The sequence below is a fragment of the Strix aluco genome, chromosome 3 (genome assembly GCF_031877795.1).
Source record: "Strix aluco isolate bStrAlu1 chromosome 3, bStrAlu1.hap1, whole genome shotgun sequence".
Taxonomy (NCBI): domain Eukaryota; kingdom Metazoa; phylum Chordata; class Aves; order Strigiformes; family Strigidae; genus Strix; species Strix aluco.
In genome coordinates, this window is record NC_133933.1 from 78,651,756 (window position 1) to 78,668,685 (window position 16,930).

Here is a 16,930-nt window from a genome sequence, read left to right on the forward strand (position 1 = left end):
GCAGCAGAGCCAGTGCTGCCTCAGGCATACCCTGTGAAGGGGCAGTGGCGTAAGGGAGCAGGGTACCAGAAAAAGCTTTTATCAGGCAATTTGGACATGGGTTGGGGTGCTGGCAGCTGCTTGAGCTGAACTTTCCAACTTGCCCACAGCACAGCACTACCCTGACCACAGAAAGGGAACCACTACCTAGGCAAGCTGTCTGTCTGACTTAAGTCTGGTAATATCCCTTTTCCTAACAGCAGTTTCTGGGATTTTTATCAATGTAATCAATTTTGGTAATCTTAATTCATGTATACCTGTACAGACTTGTTGCTTAACAATTATTAAACTTTTGTGCATGTAAACAGGTGTAAAAACCCCCAAATTACTAAGAAAAGCAATTGATATAAATTTTTTTGTGTTACATTAGTCTTTAATCTCTCATTTCAGGAAATGTGATGTGAAAGAACTGGACAACCTGTAGTGGAGTATTGTGTTGGAAATCAGCCTAAATACAGCACTGGGTCTGGGCATTTGCGAGTATTGTGACAAATACATTGTGTCAAATGTTTTATACCAAATGGCAACTCATTCCAAGAATTGTGCCACACACAGAAATCATGTGCCTCTGTGAACAATCATAAGACATTAAAAAAAAATGTAATACTTGAATCCTGAAAGTAAATCCTGGAATTGCAACCCCAGGAGGGAATTTTCTTTTGCAGATTGTGTGCCAGGCTTTTTCTGAATTATTATCACAGATGGTGAAAAATTCCCATGGCCTTATCCTCATGTTCTTTTTCATTCCAAATGGAGTCCTTAGTGAAATACCAGCATGGCTGCATATGTTTGAACTCTGACTGTCCACTTAAACGTATGTTGCACTTCAGTGGTGTGGTCTGTGGGAGAGAGTGTTAGGCTCTGTTTCAGGAGGTTTAAAACAATTTATTTTCACCCCAAGGCCACTGAAACCTTGCCTAGTATTATCTCTGCTAGAATATATTGCTAAACTAGAATAGTCAGAGTTGAAACACAGTCCATCATGTTGTGCTTAATGCAATAGAGCTGCAAGCTTCAAAAAGTCAATTCCAGTTTCTCCCTGTCCTCTATACCCAGCTCCAAGTTCCCTTCAGTTCCCTCTGCTCTCTCCAGTGATATTTCAGCTGCAGTTAGTGGGATCTGCTTGCTAATCCAGTGGAAAATGATGTGTGACTGGCTCTGAGATCAGTCATTGGTCTGACGGACAACCTCAAACAAGGTGCTTCCTTCAGCTCCCTCGCACTTATACCTCGATAAAATGGGGAAATGATAGTGGTGAGGTCCTTGTAATTAGTTTCTATCTTGGTGAAAGATCGTCAGTGACAGTCTATTTCTCAGTAATTAGGGTGAGCCTATTTAACTGACAGGAAAGCCAAATTTAAAATTACTCAAGTGATGTTATATCTTAGACCTCAAATTTTCTTGTTGGCATCAACAGTGATATAATGCCTATTTGTTACTTTCTATAATAGGTATTCAGAACAAATTTTGAAAGTACATAGTATCAGAGATCTATAAAAGAAATCACAGGAGCTGCAAGTAGTCCTACAGTGGGTGCGAAATTTTACATCTGCTCTAAGTTTGGGATGAAAGTACTGCTCACATTTTGCAGCTGAGTAGGGGCTGAATTTCAGATGGGGTGTGGGGGGAGCTGAGCAGCCTTACTGCAACCTTTCTGGTGTCCCTGCTACTTGTCACCTGGTAGGGGCAGAGCTGACTGCCCAGCAGTCCTGCCCTCATCCCTCACCCTCCCGCTGCCACATAGCACCAGCCACTATGGCTGTGGACTGCCTGCCTTTGTAACCCCTGGGTGACAGCCTGTTACACTACAGAGGCGAAATTTACCTTGACTCATGTTGGAGGAGCAGCATAAAACAGCTGGTGTGCTTATGGACTTGGCGTTTAACAGGCTTTTTGGTGAGTAGTGGTACAAAACTTATGTATCTAGTACTGGTACGTGGTGTACAAGTCGTATTGAAATGGATCCGTTCCACAGGAAATATGATTTTATGCTTCCTAATTAAGCAATTAATTTGGGTTTTGCCTACTATTTTGCAAATGTCAGGGGACAAAGTTGAGAACAAGTGCATGCTGTACTTGCATCGGGAACCGAGGGCTAAAGAACTGTGCAAAACCAATAGTATGCAGAGTTGATTTCCGGATTGTTTGGGTGCGTTTTGAATAGACAGTTAATTTTACTTTTTTCTTCACTGATTTGATATAATCTGGTCTGAATCCCCTCAACAGAATAAGAATACAGATTTAAAGAAAGTCTTGGCTGACTAATCTCTGTGAGTGTCCTTGAAAGTCCTTCTTTATTCTTATTACAACTCTGTTCTTTTCCACTGGGAAACACATGTTGTTCTGTAACTCTAAACTCAGAAGAGACAAATGTCAAGAAAACTTGGATGGTTAAATAAAAATTGATTTGCATGGTCTGAGACTGACAGCTGTTTCATACAATTTGGGCCAGTCTGTGGAAATTTTGAAAAATTAATAACCAGCAAAATCTGCCTCAAGTAAAATATCCTCAGTGTGTTCCATCCAAATGATACTAATTTTATCCACTGAAAATAGAGTCTTGAATAAACCTTGGTTCATTCACAGAAAAGAAACCAGTGCTTTTGCTTAATAAAGTGGTAGCAAACTTGTTTAGTAGGAGCATGTACTAATTTACCATACATTATTTTATTATTACATGTATCTGTGTATGTAGATAATTAGAAGCCTAATCCAGAAAAGCCCAGAGAGGAAGAGTCAATGTTATGCTGGGTATTACATCAGTTCTGTGCACCACTGAGGAATCAGTTTTATTTATGGAGAATCCCCATGAAAGCTGTGAAGGCAGTCAGCGAGCTGCTTTACACAAGTGGGAAGACTCTGGTCATGCATGTCTCAAATGTGCCATAGAAAAAGACATGATTGCCCATTTTATGGTGCGTTGGACTTCACACGGAGTCTGCTTCTAGCAAAGAACATTTCTAAGGTATTGCATGGAACACATGAATCCTCTAGGCTCTTGTTTTCAATGTTGCATGCACTTCTTTAGTGTGAAAACTTCTGTGGAGGCTTCATGAGCTAAAAATTCTCTGAGGTGAGGTGCTGAGACTCTAGGAATCAAAACTGATAATATTGTACCTCTGGGCATCTGTACTCCCACTCTTCTGTATTCAAAAATCAATGTATGACAAAGATGTGGTTTTAGAAGTCCCACTGTATGCAAGTGGCCTTTAAAATGGTATTAATGGTATCTTAGGCAAATTGGCATTTGTTAAGCATATGGGTAGTATTATTAGCATGACATATGCCTGGCATTGGAGTAACAGCCATCAGTATATCTGAAACAGAAGGTGCCTGCTTCATGGGTCAGTTCTCTGCTGAACTCTGTAGAGAGTTGAATTGAAACTAAATAGTTGCTGAACCCAGTGCAATTTGGAGAAACTACCTGGTCCCTACATCTCCCATGTAAACCTGAGACTGAAGGAAAATCGGCAGTTGACTGAGGAGGCTTATTCAACAAAAACAACTGAGGTGATGCAGATGCCTTCATCATGCAAATAAAACCATGTAATAACAGCGCACCTGCAGTGTGATAAAGTGCCCAGTGTGTGTGCAGCAGCAGTTCCACAGGCTATGTACTGTGTGTTTTGAAACTAAATCTTTCTTCCTCCTATTGACTTCTTGCCCTCTGATACACTGAGTTGGCTTCTTGAGACGCTTTCACTAAGTACAAAGTCAATTTGTTGTAAGTTGTGATGAAGAAATGTCATGTGATTAATATTACAGTTCAAGTTCTTCTGATCAGTCACAGAAAGAGCAGTCACATAAACTCGACTTCATTTTGAAGAATCACACACTGTTAATGGTGAAGAGTCTGCCTGGAGCCCAATGGGAAAAACAAGCCACTTGAGGCAAATCTCTCTTCTTTTACATAGAACAAACTAGTTGAGCAGTGTTAAAAGCTGCCTATTGATTTGTGCCCAGACTGAAAGCCATGCAGTGATGTAAATGAAAATGTGTCAAGAGTCAGTATTGATTTTTTTTCCTTTTCTTCTTCTCTTTTTTTAAAGCAAGGCCAGCCCCCTTGGGAAATACTGTTAGCTATACTGCTAAGCTTGTCAGTGAGTGAAGACCCTTTTCCACAAGACTACATATGTCCAGACATCAAATTTCCTTCTTTTACTGAGGTAATATGGACAGCATGCTGAGAACAGCTATGTTGACAACATTTCTTTTTTTGAGAAAATTGTTAGGTGAAGAAAAAGAAATAGCAAAAAGAAGAAATCAAATATTAGAAAAGATAAATTTGCTGGGCTGAGGGTGCAGTCTAATATTTGCAGAGTAAATCCAATTTTTAAAAAAAATCTTTGCTTGCAATAAATTTGTGTAACAATATGAATTATACTCAGCAAAGCCAAGGACGAGGAAAGGGTAGAAAAGGATTCCTGCTGTCCCTAGAGAGGTGTGCACTCAGCTGGAGTAGACCTGGCAAGAGTTTCCCCTCAGAAAGATGGAGGCTGCAGCAAGAAAACCTACAAGACTCTCTGTTTTGAGTGAAGGCTAACAGAAGAGAAATGGATGATCCCTGAAGGGTAATCCAAATTTATTATTTGTTGAGTTTGCACCATCCTCAGCTAGGGATATACAAAGCACTTTAGGAACATACAGCTAGGAGTTGCCTATTTTCCCCCCCCCCCGAAGAATCAGATGCAAACTGCAGTAACCACTGTTGTCAAAATCAATGTTATAGCTTTTTCTATTAGATTACAAACTGCAACCAGGCTCCTTTAATCAAAATTTCTACCTTGCTACCTCTTAGTAAGTAATATTCTTCCAGATCTTTGACAAAGACTCCTTTTTAGCCAAAATAAGCTCTTATCTATCTGTGCCATCAAATCTGGCAACTAATAGTTTACACCTCAGAGGTGACAACAGGATGTGGCAGACAGCCCACTGCAGCTCTGATCTTCTAAGAATGAACAAAGACCCATGAGGAAGGGTTGTATTTACTGTGGAGACAGCCTTGTGAGAGATGCTTTTTACTTTATTGACACTTTTTAAGGCTTTGGATACTTCCACAGCTCCTAGTTTTGACTCCTGGACAGAAGAAACACTGTTCTATCTGTGGTGGTGGCTTCCTTCTTTCCATTCATCCACCTCTACTGGCCTCTCTCCATGAAAGAAAAATTATTTCTCCTGACTCTGTATCTACCCCCAAGAAATCCTCACCTCAACTGTAGTTTTCCTGAAGTCACAAAAGAACTATTTCAAACTGCAAATAAATAAATGGAGATATTAAATTCTAAATTGTATAGGGAACCAGACCAAGTAGCACAGCAGAAAACCAGCAGTCTTCCAGCTACTGGCAGAAAAAGGTGCCCCAAGCTAGCAAAATGCTGTAGCAAATCAAAAGTGCAACCCCAAACATATTAAGTGTGTGGAAATACTCCTTTCGATTTCATGTTGATAAGGTTCAGGTTCCAGCTGATTAAAATAAAAGCTCATTTTTAAGACTTCAGCAAATTGAATTTCTCCTTCTATTAAAGACTGCCACTGAGTTATAAATGGATGCCTGGTTATTTGGGCTGATGAACTGAAAGTAGTTGAATGAGAGATGTACACATGGCTCATTTTTTATTTTTCATCATCTCAGACAGGTTTTTGATCTTTTTCTTTTCTTTTTTTTTTAAAGGTTTTGTTGCCAAAGAGAATGAGAACCATAAATGTAGCAACTTTTTTTTTTTAAGAGAAGAAACGTGAGGATAATAACACATTCTGTATAAACTAGATGTAATTTGTCACAAATCTGGAAAGTAAGGCAATACTGAGGTTGTTCATACATTCTGCCTGGTTTGTCAGGCAGAGCTGCTTTCAATTTTGCGTTATAACCATTCAGACTTATTATTATTAAAATTCAGGCAGGGGGAGCCAGAAGAAGATATAAAATTATTCCACTGCTATGTTCCGTACATAATGTGCAGAGATATTCACTCAGTGGAATTCCACAATAAAGGAAATTAACAAGAAATATGAAAGGCAAAACACTTATGAATAGGATGCATTTTATAAATCTGTTTTAAAAATGTATGAAGGGGAACGATCTGACATTAACTACTTTCCAAACATTTACTTGTCTCATAATAACGTTCTTTGCATAAATGATTTTATTTTGTCAATACCACAATTTCCAGTGCTGTCTCACACTTTCTTTTTCTGGGCGCAACAACTGAATATAATATGAGTGGTTTCAGCCAACTTTGGAAACACCTATTTCTTCTGTACATCTTAAGAACTAAACAGGAGAAGGGCTGTAGGTTAGACCCACTTAGATGCTTAGGCATGTAGAAGACAGGTATTAACGTGTAGAGGATTTAACTAGTATCTCCTGGACTCCTCAATCCCTGGTGTGGTGCTCCACCTTAGAACTGAACAGGAAGCCACCTGAACTAACCAGGAGTGAAGTGAAAGGGAAATAAGCATCTGCCTCTGGCCACACTTTCTCCTTTCTCTCAATATTCTTTGCTGCAAACTCTGCCTTACGGATAGGTGCCAAGCCTTCTTTCTGCATTTGATGAAGCAGACACAATGATATTTCACATTTTTCCTTGATATTTCTTTCATTCATTCATTCATTCATTCATTCATTCATTCACCCAGTTTGAACAGAGACTTGTGATTAATTATTCTTCTTCTGGAGCAAGGACTTGAATCTTGATAACCCAGCTGAGTGACTTAGCTGTTGGCAGTACTTAAACCTGTAACACTTAGACATGTTCTGAAGGCACCTCTGTGATCCAACATGGCTAGAAAAATGGGTGGAGAATTGCCATGTTTGAGAATTCAGCCTTAGGGACTCGGGATCTTTGGTTTGTGCTAGGACTCTTACCTGGGGTGCCACCACTTTTCTTTAAGCCTGCCCAAAAATATGTACTGACACAGTTCTAGCATCTCCTCCACCCCAGGGGAAGAGAAGCCAATCTAACACTAGTACAGCATAAAAGTAACACAGTTGTAGCTGGGTCCTGAGCTTTCTGAGATGCTGTTTGACTTTTGGGGATACCCAGCAAGGCAGTGATCTGACAAGATGATGACTTAGCAGACATTCAGTACCAGAAGGTTCCCCAATGCAGACACAAGCTGCAGCAAACAAGGGAAGACCTCTTTTCCTGGGAGTCCTCCTGCTGCACCTAACCAGCCACCTGGAAGGTGGAGGGGTCACACACTTCACCAGCCAGGGCAGAGAGAAGGACTGTTATGTCTTTCATTCAGAGTAGCCACTGGTTTAAATAGCAAGCAATATTTGAAGCAAAGAGCAAAAAACAGGTCTCTTTCCCAGCTGAGTGCCCTAATTGCTGCCCCATGGTCATGCTCTGTCCTGCTCTCTGGCCCAAGGAATCCTTAATTATTTAATGTAAAATAAAACAGCTTCTTAGGAGCAGAACAGAGTGCCCTCTCCACGTCTCTGGGTATTCACATATGCATGTGCATACATAAAGACATCAGTCCATAGATGGAGAGGTTGCAATTCTCTCGGGAGGTGAGATATGTGAGTTGGAATCCTCTTAGGCTGGAGGGCAAGGGAGGATTAATTTTGTTTTGTTCGTAGTCTTATACTAGAAGAGGGTTTTAATGGGGGGCTTGAAGGAGGATCATAGAGTGACCTTGAGAATGTTGTATGCCTGGTATTATTTGGTTGAATGCTAAATTGTTGAAGGGAGAGAGGATGATAAGAGGCAAAAAAGAGGCAAATCAATTTATCTCAAAACTGTATTCGTTAAATTAATCATTTAAATGATCTGATCTGGGTACTTTATAAGATGCACACTTTTATGTGTAAGTCACTTGTCTTTTTTACAGATTAAATGCTTTGAAGTCAGTATGATGATATGTCCCATTTCTCAGCATGGGACACAGACGGTAGACATGATAACAGTTTATCTGTTGGGTTTTTTTTAAAAGGAATCTATTTGAAATATCTTCAAGATGCAAAAAAATAAATAATAATATGGATGAAATAGCACCTGACCAAGAGCTCTACTTTCTCTGAGAAATCTTTATGAAAAACAAACAATTGTGTTGTTTAATGTTTTCTTTGTTTGTTCAGGTGTTACATTCAGGAGTGAATCCAGAGTGTGAAAGAAGAGGCTGTGCCTGAGTTTCAGAAAATAAAATAATATGTGATTCACATTTTGGAGAAAAGAGAAGGGGGAGAAAACATTACTCATTTTTCACTCCTCTAACCCAACTCTTTGACCTTCTTTTAACACTTGCGTCATTTCAAGCACATGCTTCTGTCCTCTTGAATGCAACACCCAGTCCTTAATCTCTCACCCCTGGAAGAGGGAAGAGTCTGTCTGAGTCCCATTGATTTGGGGGTGTGATGCAGTAGGGAGAGGGAAAGCAGAGGTTTGTGTTTTATTTAGAAGAAAAAGAGACAGACACAGGGAAGGAAATACTGTGTGAACAGCAATAAAGATTTTGCATTCAGAAGCTTTTCAGAAATCCAGTCCTCCTTCCTTTTCCCTCTACCAACCCCATGAAATTATTCTGGCTTTGAGCCCATCTCACTCTCTCTCCCTTTGTTCAGTGACACACAAGTATGTGACCCATGCCCTGAAAGGTATCAACTCCCATTTCCTTTCCTGCTAAACTCAGATCAGGAGGAGGAACTGTTTGAAAAGCAATGGTTACAAGATGGATTTTTAATGTGAACTCAGTACTTTTGTGAATGTTCATGCCAGAAGAATTTAACCTGCCTGATTACTTAGAAACAAAAGCAAATACAAATAGACTGGGAACACAGTTAAAATGTGATTCCTAATTTATCGTAGTGGTTAGGAGCATATTTTAACTCAATTTGCCATGCTCTCCATGATTACTGTAGGCTTGTCAAAGAGGAAAACTCTTTCCAGTGAAATATCTGGAGTCTTGCCCTTAAGTAAAACAGTATTGTTTATGCCTTCTAATAAAGGATATTATTTACAGGGCAGATAACTGTTAAGTCTTCTTTCCATTTTTGACTACATGATTCATTTCCTTTTGTAACTGAATCTCGATGTGCTAGAACCTCCCCTGATTGTTTATAATCTTCTCAGAGCCTTACTCCAGTATGTGAATGCAGTATAGTTATATCAAAACAGCTGAGTATGGAGCAGAGTCCAAAGCTACCAGTCACCTGCACCGAATGGCTGTGGCAGTCTTTTTACTGTTGGTTTACTGCTCTGTAGCAGAGCATGTAAGGATGCTTAGGGAATAGTGTATTATTGGACATGGGTATAAAGACTTCATCAGCTTAATGGAACAATTAACTCAACCATTCTGCTGCTCTTGATCTGCAGAATTTTGCTTTAAGATTAGAGTGATAAGGTGAAGATTAACACCTCTGGGTCAGTGGGGCTGATGAGACATGATTTATTAATCCTCAAAGTAAACCTTAATTGGACACTGGAGCACTCTTTCCTTCATTGTTAAACACTGCCAATTCCCCAGATAATTAGGGTAGATGGTGAGCATGATAGAGACTTATTGTAATTAGATGCACCAAAACTAAGGTAATGATTTTTTCCCCTGGGAACACCATGTGTTATTTTCTCCAGATAAATCAGTGCCAATGTTTGCGAAACATCCCCTACAAATAGTCATTGACTACCCAAACATAACTTATAGAAGGAAGCTGGAGAACAGAATTCATAAGAATCCTTTGATTTAGAGGAACTGTCTTAAATCCTGGCCTTCAGAGCACAGAGAATTTACTGTGCAAGCAGGTTAATGAGCAGGTTGATTTATTCTTATTTTTCTACCTATCATTACTCATTCTTTCATCAGGTTCTTTCTATTAAGAGTCACTGATTTATAGGAAGAAGCACTCCTCTGAGGAGTTTGGTAGGTTTTGAAACCAAATCTTGGAAATACTTTCTTTTTCAAAGAAATGTCTTTTTGCAGGCAGTATAATAAATGGATTCATTATAATGCAGCATGCAGATAAAGATGGGAGAAAAGTCTGTAGGCATACAATTCTAGCTATGGTACCCCAGGCTCAAGAAATGGAGCTCTGTGACTTGAGGATTCATTAAGACTCTTGGTGTAGTGCAGCCCTGATGAAATAAGTTAACATTCTCATTAGGGGGTTGGAGCAATCATTTGGAAAAATCCTCCTTTGCTACATTTGTTTACTGTGTCACAGGAAGCATGTCCTCAGTCAACTGGGATAATCATTGTCAGAGTTTTACATAGTTACAAAGCAAACTAATAAGCCAGATCGTCGAATTATGTCAATCATGTTTAAACATCAACAAGCAAATTGCTGTATGCAGATGGAAAATTTGTTAAAAAGCCTAGATATTCAGTACAGTGTGAACAGTGCACATTGTGAGCTCATGATTTAAGACTAATATCTGAGTGAATGTGACTTTCCACTGTGTGGTTCTGAAGCCAGATTGCTGTCTCTATTAAAATGTCTGGTGAGACTTTTGACATTTAGGACACTGACCGAGGAGAACTTGTATCATTAAGCATTACGTCCTGCTTCTCCTACCCTGTCACTTGACCCACCACATTATCACACTGGCATATTAGTTGTCTTCTTGTTGCCTCTGCTGGAGTCCTCGGGATTTATTGCAATTTTACACCCAGACTGACTTCCCAAGGCTCTAGCCAGAGGAGAGATGAGAATCAAAAAGTGGTGTCAGGATTTTTTCTGCTACAGACAGAGGAAAATTATATATATTCCTATGCAGCCCAGTAGGGGATTGGAGTCAACTTTTAGCCCAGCAATCCTGATGTCAGCTTTCTGAGTGACAAATCCTTTTGGCACTTGTCATCTTTGCACCAGATGCCACCCTCGGGGGGAAGGGACCTGTTTATGGCTGGTAGTTGCTGAGTGCTTGTGTGATTTCACCCCTGCCCAGGCTGCTACATAAGGGACAAAAGAATGAAGAGTTTAAAAAATGCTATAAAGCTTTCAGAATGCTTAAATAGACTAAAGTGAAGTTTGCATGAGAAAGTAAGATAAAAAGTAAGACATTAATCTGTAGAAAGAACAAAAGATCTATTAAAGTAATCAATAGGTCTTTTATAGTGGCAAATATAATTTAGTTAAAGAAAACAGAGAAAGTGCAAGAAGAATACAAAATGTTTTCCACCTCTCCTAAAAGCATGGGTTGAGAAGAGCAATTATTGACTGACAGGTATGTTCTTCGGAGAGGAAAAGCATTCTCTGGAGGGAGGGTCTTGGAGCTGCACTGAAGTTACAGACCCCCCTACACCATACTGTCCTGCAGGAGCACAGCCTTTGACTCTCAGCAGAGATATGTCACCTGATCAGGAACACTGGAACGTGACACACGCCAAAGCCAGTTTCTGTCTTTCCTCATATTTAGAATGAAATAGCAAGGAAGAGATATATATTAATTCCCTAGCAACTTTAACTGTCCTTTGGGAACGTGATGAAATAATGGGAGAAAACATAATGTATATTGTAAACCAGGACAGCTGTCCGGGCTCTCAGGTAAGGGGAAGCCTTCTTTGTTATTGTCCATACTAGTGTAAGTTACTCTTTCCATTAGGTAAGTCCCAAAGGGTTTGATGATGGTTCTGCCCAAGACATAAATTGGATTGTTCAGTCTCAATGAAATGTAGCCTTGTTTTTTTACTGAGAATATAGTATGTCTTTATCCAAAGTTTTTATATTCTGATACTAAAACCACATCATTTTGATGGTCATTCTTTACTGACAAGAGACTGATTTAATGCTGCTTTGTTTTTCCAAAGACTCACTCAGCTATAGATTTACCTGCATCACTATTGCATGTCCTATTGTATTGATTTCCACTGATCCATGATCATCATTATTTGAGATTCTTTCATTCATACTGCATAATATGGAGTGTTTGGTCCATACTGTGTTTTTTCTTTACTAACCTCTCTTTGAACACATCCATGAGCTACCCAGAGCCCAGGAATTTGGAGACTCAGACTTTTGCAATAGCTTTCCCCTGTAAAAAGTCATCAAAAGATTTTTTTACAATAATAATTGTCTATAATTATATATATAATAATTATTAGTTATACTATTACAACTTCCCAAGAGTCACAGTTTGGATCAAAGTGCAGTGTGGAATGTCCCTCCTAATCCTGAATGTTCATGGCCAAATGCAGGCACCTGCTATTCAACAACAGTCTCCTGAAACTTGGGCAAGAGGAAAGCCAGAAGCACTAAATTAAACTATTAGTGTAACACACAGAGGGGTGGGAGTGAGCAAACTTAACAACTGTATCATGCCCCATCTGACTGGAGTACCGAGGTTATTAATTTAAAGCTGAATCAGCCATCTGGGCTCTTTAGCATCCATATATGTTATGTCGGAGTCTGATCCTCAGAAAGGGGGAACCAGGGAAAACTTAATCTGCCATTCTGAAGAAAGGCGATGATATTTCCTTTTCTCAGTGTGAAGCAGCCTTTGCTGAGCAGGAATTTAGGAGGCCCATGGGGTCTGTATGTGCTAGCAGGCACAGAAGTTCATTTTAACTTCAGCTGGCCCTTTGGGAAAGAGTAAACACATAGAGCATCTTTCTTTCCACATAGCTTCATAATAAACTTCCAGAGGAACATGAGCTTGACAAATCTCGCTGTACAATTCTAATTAAAATAGAACTTCTTTTAAAAAATTCGAATCCATTTAAAAAAACCCTTGACAGTTCTGCTTCAATCTCAGTCTCACTAGAAAGACAAGTATCAGTGACCTGTTGGATCTTGTGAAAAAAAACATACACAACCTGACTGATTTTAAAATGCAATCAATTAGAAATCACAGTTGACTTTTTTTGATTGGAACTTAATTTGATTTGGAATGGGTTTGTGTCCTTGCCTACTATTAATTAGCAATAATAATAGTATTGTTCTTCTACGGGAATTTCAAAGATCTGCCTTCCTATGAGGCAGATGGTTGGTACAGCTCAAAGCACTCTCAGTCGCAGCAGAGGTCTCAGCTCCATTACTTCTGTTAGCTGGCAAGGGAAGGCTTTGGTGGAAAAAATGGTAACCCTGAACAGAAGAAGTTGTCAGTGGAACAAGTTTATCTTTTCCAAGCTGCAACCTGGGAGACAGCTACAGGCAGGAGGGGCTGCAACATTCTCATGGCATTGCAGCCATCAAGGCTTGGATGCTGAGATGCTGCAGGGAAATGCATAGGAATGCAGTAAGATAGTGGCTAGAGCCTGCTCTAGAACTCCAGGTATTAAACTGGTGTCAAACAATCTGATCCACATTTTTATCTAAGGCATTAAGCACCCCTCTGAACAGACCTTCCTTGGCCAAAAGCAAGCTCAATTGCATTATCTTCTGTTTGTTCAAGGGATAAGCCTAGTAGCTGTTCTTGTTGTTAACATTTATATCTTTAGAGAGGCTGCAATAATAAGGGAAGCTCCATATGCATGGGCCAACCCTTTTGGTAACCTTGGGAGGAGCAGGATACACAGCCCTGTGCAGAGCAGTGTCTCGCTGACTGGAGATGATTGGGTGGATGGCTTAGTTTTCTTTTTTTTACCTTTACTCTGCAGACTAAATACTAGTCTGCAGAAGTGCTTTTCATTAATATTCAGCTGACAGACGTAATTTCAAAGCAAGTATTTGTTATTTTCATAGATGGAAAGAAGCTGTCAGTATTCTAAGAGATAGAAGAATTTTTTTTTTTTCTTTTTTTTGCCTGGTGCATCAAAGGGTACAAACACATTTATAGTTCTACAGCTGGTTTCTCCAACATATTCTGGTAGAGCTGTGAGGATTTAGGACAAGGAGTGTGAATATACGTGGAGTGCTGGTTTCTTTTTAATCAGCCCTGTTCTTCACACAAGTAGTGTGAATAAAGCCTGAAGTTGGGCATTATGAAAACTGATGTGGAATGGCACCTTTGGGGGTAAGCTAGTCATAATGATGCTTAGTGCCAGTTATCATGTAGTACCAGCCTAAGGATCCATGCAGAGAACCAAGATCTCCGTATATAAATGGCACAGGGAGCCCCTAGGGATCTCAAGGTGGCCAGGTTCAGGGAAAGACCCTCTCACTGGGTCTTACTAGGCTGGACTTGGCAGCAGGGGGGACCAGATACATGGCTTGTCCCTGGGGGCCTGGGAGTGTGGGCAGATTTGGCAGGAGCCTGACAGCTTCTCCCTCAGAGAGGCTTCCTGCCAACAGGCAACCAGGAAGAAGCAGAGAGCAGGGGGAAGCAGTCACCCCATAGCAGGGAATCACTGTTTGCCTAGGATACATGTACTTGCATAAAAACTTTGCTCCTGGAGTCGTAGCAGGGCCATGGGAATGGTTCCTCTGAGATGGGGTAGTTTGAGAAACCTACTATTGCTGAGGATATTTTGGCATCTTTTATGCAGGTAGATTTAGCTGGTGAGGGCACTGAACCAGCACCTTTCAGAGACAATAAAATAAACCTACAATCACAAAGTGGAAAGACAGAAGCATGTGTAAATGTAACAACAAATCCTTTCAATGAAAAGCAAGGTTCTATGCATATATAAAACTTCAATTCCATGATACCTTTGTACCTATTACTTACCTCTGTTTTACAAAACAGAAGTCAGCAACTTCCTTAGCTCACCTCATACAGCATAAAGACACCTTTACAACCACATAGTCTGTTAGGTAACTATTAAATAGAGAGTATTAGGACCATTAACTTGGAGGTAAGAGGTGCCCTATCTCATACCCCACTCTCCAGAAGTCTGATTCTGTTGATAATAATAATGTGGCCACTGATATCATCCCATCTGCTTGGATTCTTATTTGTGATCAGTCGCACAGAACTACTAAATACATTAAATTTAATCAAACACAATACATTTATTGATCGTAGAAGAGTAAGAGTGCCTGCCATTCTCAAGAATGAGAATTGCTCGAGGAATTAGTACAAGACATTAGCATATTAATGCACCAAAACCCACAAATATTTCTAGAGAAAAATAAGGTGGTTAGCAGCAAGAATGTTCACAGAGTCATGAGAGAAGCATCTTCAAAGACTGAAGTATTAAACTGAACCTGTAGATAGGACAGAGTGCTACTTGTAAGAAATCAGTGAATTAATCCATAGCTGGTGTGAGAAAAATAATCTTAGGTACTACTGTAATGTTTCCTTATTCTAGGCTGTGATCTTGCATTTGCAGAAAACAGGGCTTGTTGCAGAGATGCCAGGAGGCAAATCATTCGCCTGAGTGGCTGTCAGCACAAGGGAAGGAGTGTGGCACTGCCATCCATCCTCTGTCCTGACAGGGGCCTCAGGTGGGGACATGCCACTGCTCTGCAGCACAGGCAGCTCCGTCACAATCTCTCACAGCTGGCTGTTCAGTACGGTTACCACCTCACAGATGTGGATTTTTAAGCAGATATCACTGGGTCTTCTTTGCATAAGGGACAGCTGGACAAAAATGGTCACAAGCCCTCTCCCACTAGAGCTTCCTCTTCTTCCTTCTTTTTTTGCAAGGGGGCTTCAGCTGAGGAGCTCTGGGAAGGAGCAGGAAATGGATGTGCCACACGGACATGAGGGGAAATAATTTTGGACTAGTGTAATTGAGTCTGCTCTTGTACCAAACAGTGAGGATAAGTTTTCCTCCAGGCTAAGCTATGATCTGGCTCCAGTCCATTAGCATATTGGTTTAGGTGTAAAGCTACCTATATATGTATTTTTAAATGGAAATCTGCCTGGTAGCCTGCTACCTGGTAATTGCATCAGCAGAGCAGTGTGAGGGATGGCAGGAAGGAATGGAAGCATGTTATGGGAGTAAAACAGGAGGAAGTCAATCATAAAACATTTGTTTAAGAATATATGGTATGTTCTGGTGTGGAAAAAGACTAGTGTCTCCTCTACACTCTGTAAGGTGAAGTAGTTAAGAAGCTGTTCCATTTAGATGTTATTGCAACTGAGAAGCTACGATATGAACTGCCTCAAAAATTAACTTCAAGGAGGCAGACCTAAAGTATATAAAAGAGGATCCTTCTCTGAACTTAACCAGCATAGCACATAATTCACTAAGCTTTAGTGGTGAATTTATGATCTGGAAAAATGTATTTCCTATCCCATCTTCCCACCTAAAAAAAAAGAAAGAAAGAGAAAGGAAAATAGAAATATTTCTTACATAAACTTTAGTTACATCTTCTGATGAAATGGCAGGATGAAAAGAGTAATTAAGGTTCAAGGTCAAAATGAAATTCTGTTCACATCTCAGTCCTTCGCACATCATTCTGTGAAACAAGTGACCTGAATAGAGGAAGAATTAACTGATTTCTTTTAAGTTTAGTAATTGCAAATGCAAAATGAATATCATTCTGCAGACATGGTGCCAGAGGACAACGCAAGCTAACAAAATAATGGTAGCCCTGATAAATAATTTATGCACCATATCAAAAGCTGAATGAGATAAAGAAATGGAGAACCCATCTGAAAATCTGGAAATTGCTCATAGCTTTTCCTCCAGTGAGTCCCAAGAGGGTGAACACGGACCGCTAATAAACTCTGTGACTGTGTATAATTCATAAACTTTCTCTCATTTTTTGATTTTCAGTGCTTACAGCTTATAGTTAAGAAATGAACAAAGAGTGGAAAAATCCTGGTAGCAGTTGAGAAGAGAACATAAGCCAGCTGATTCCTCCACTTAGTCTATTCATAAAGGGCATCTGTTTTCGTCCCAAACTGCACATATATCTGCCATTAAACTTAGCACATTGAAAACAGGAAAAAACCCTTCTGCTCACATTCTCATGCCTACTTTGTATTTTTATGGCAGCTATTAAAATGTGATATTATAACACAACAAAAGCCATTTTGGGATGATTTTTATTAACAGTATTCTGTTGAGGCTTTTAGTTAACATTCAGACTGGGTTTGTCATGGATTCATTCAGTGGCGGT

At 39.9% G+C, this 16,930-nt stretch overlaps 1 protein-coding gene and 1 long non-coding RNA gene across 5 annotated transcripts in view; both read left to right on the plus strand.

Moving 5' to 3' along the window:
• The window catches only part of HS3ST5 (heparan sulfate-glucosamine 3-sulfotransferase 5), a 210,751-nt gene that overhangs the window by 175,016 nt on the left and 18,805 nt on the right, over positions 1 to 16,930 (plus strand). The gene's annotated exons all lie outside the window — the stretch shown is intronic.
• LOC141921822 (uncharacterized) lies at positions 1,767 to 8,510 on the plus strand. Of its 2 annotated transcripts, none has more exons than XR_012622788.1 (3): positions 1,767 to 1,935; positions 4,089 to 4,205; positions 8,123 to 8,510. It is a non-coding gene; the product is annotated as an uncharacterized LOC141921822 (long non-coding RNA). The 2 variants fall into 2 exon arrangements; XR_012622789.1 differs by lacking the exon at positions 1,767 to 1,935 and adding an exon at positions 2,964 to 3,004.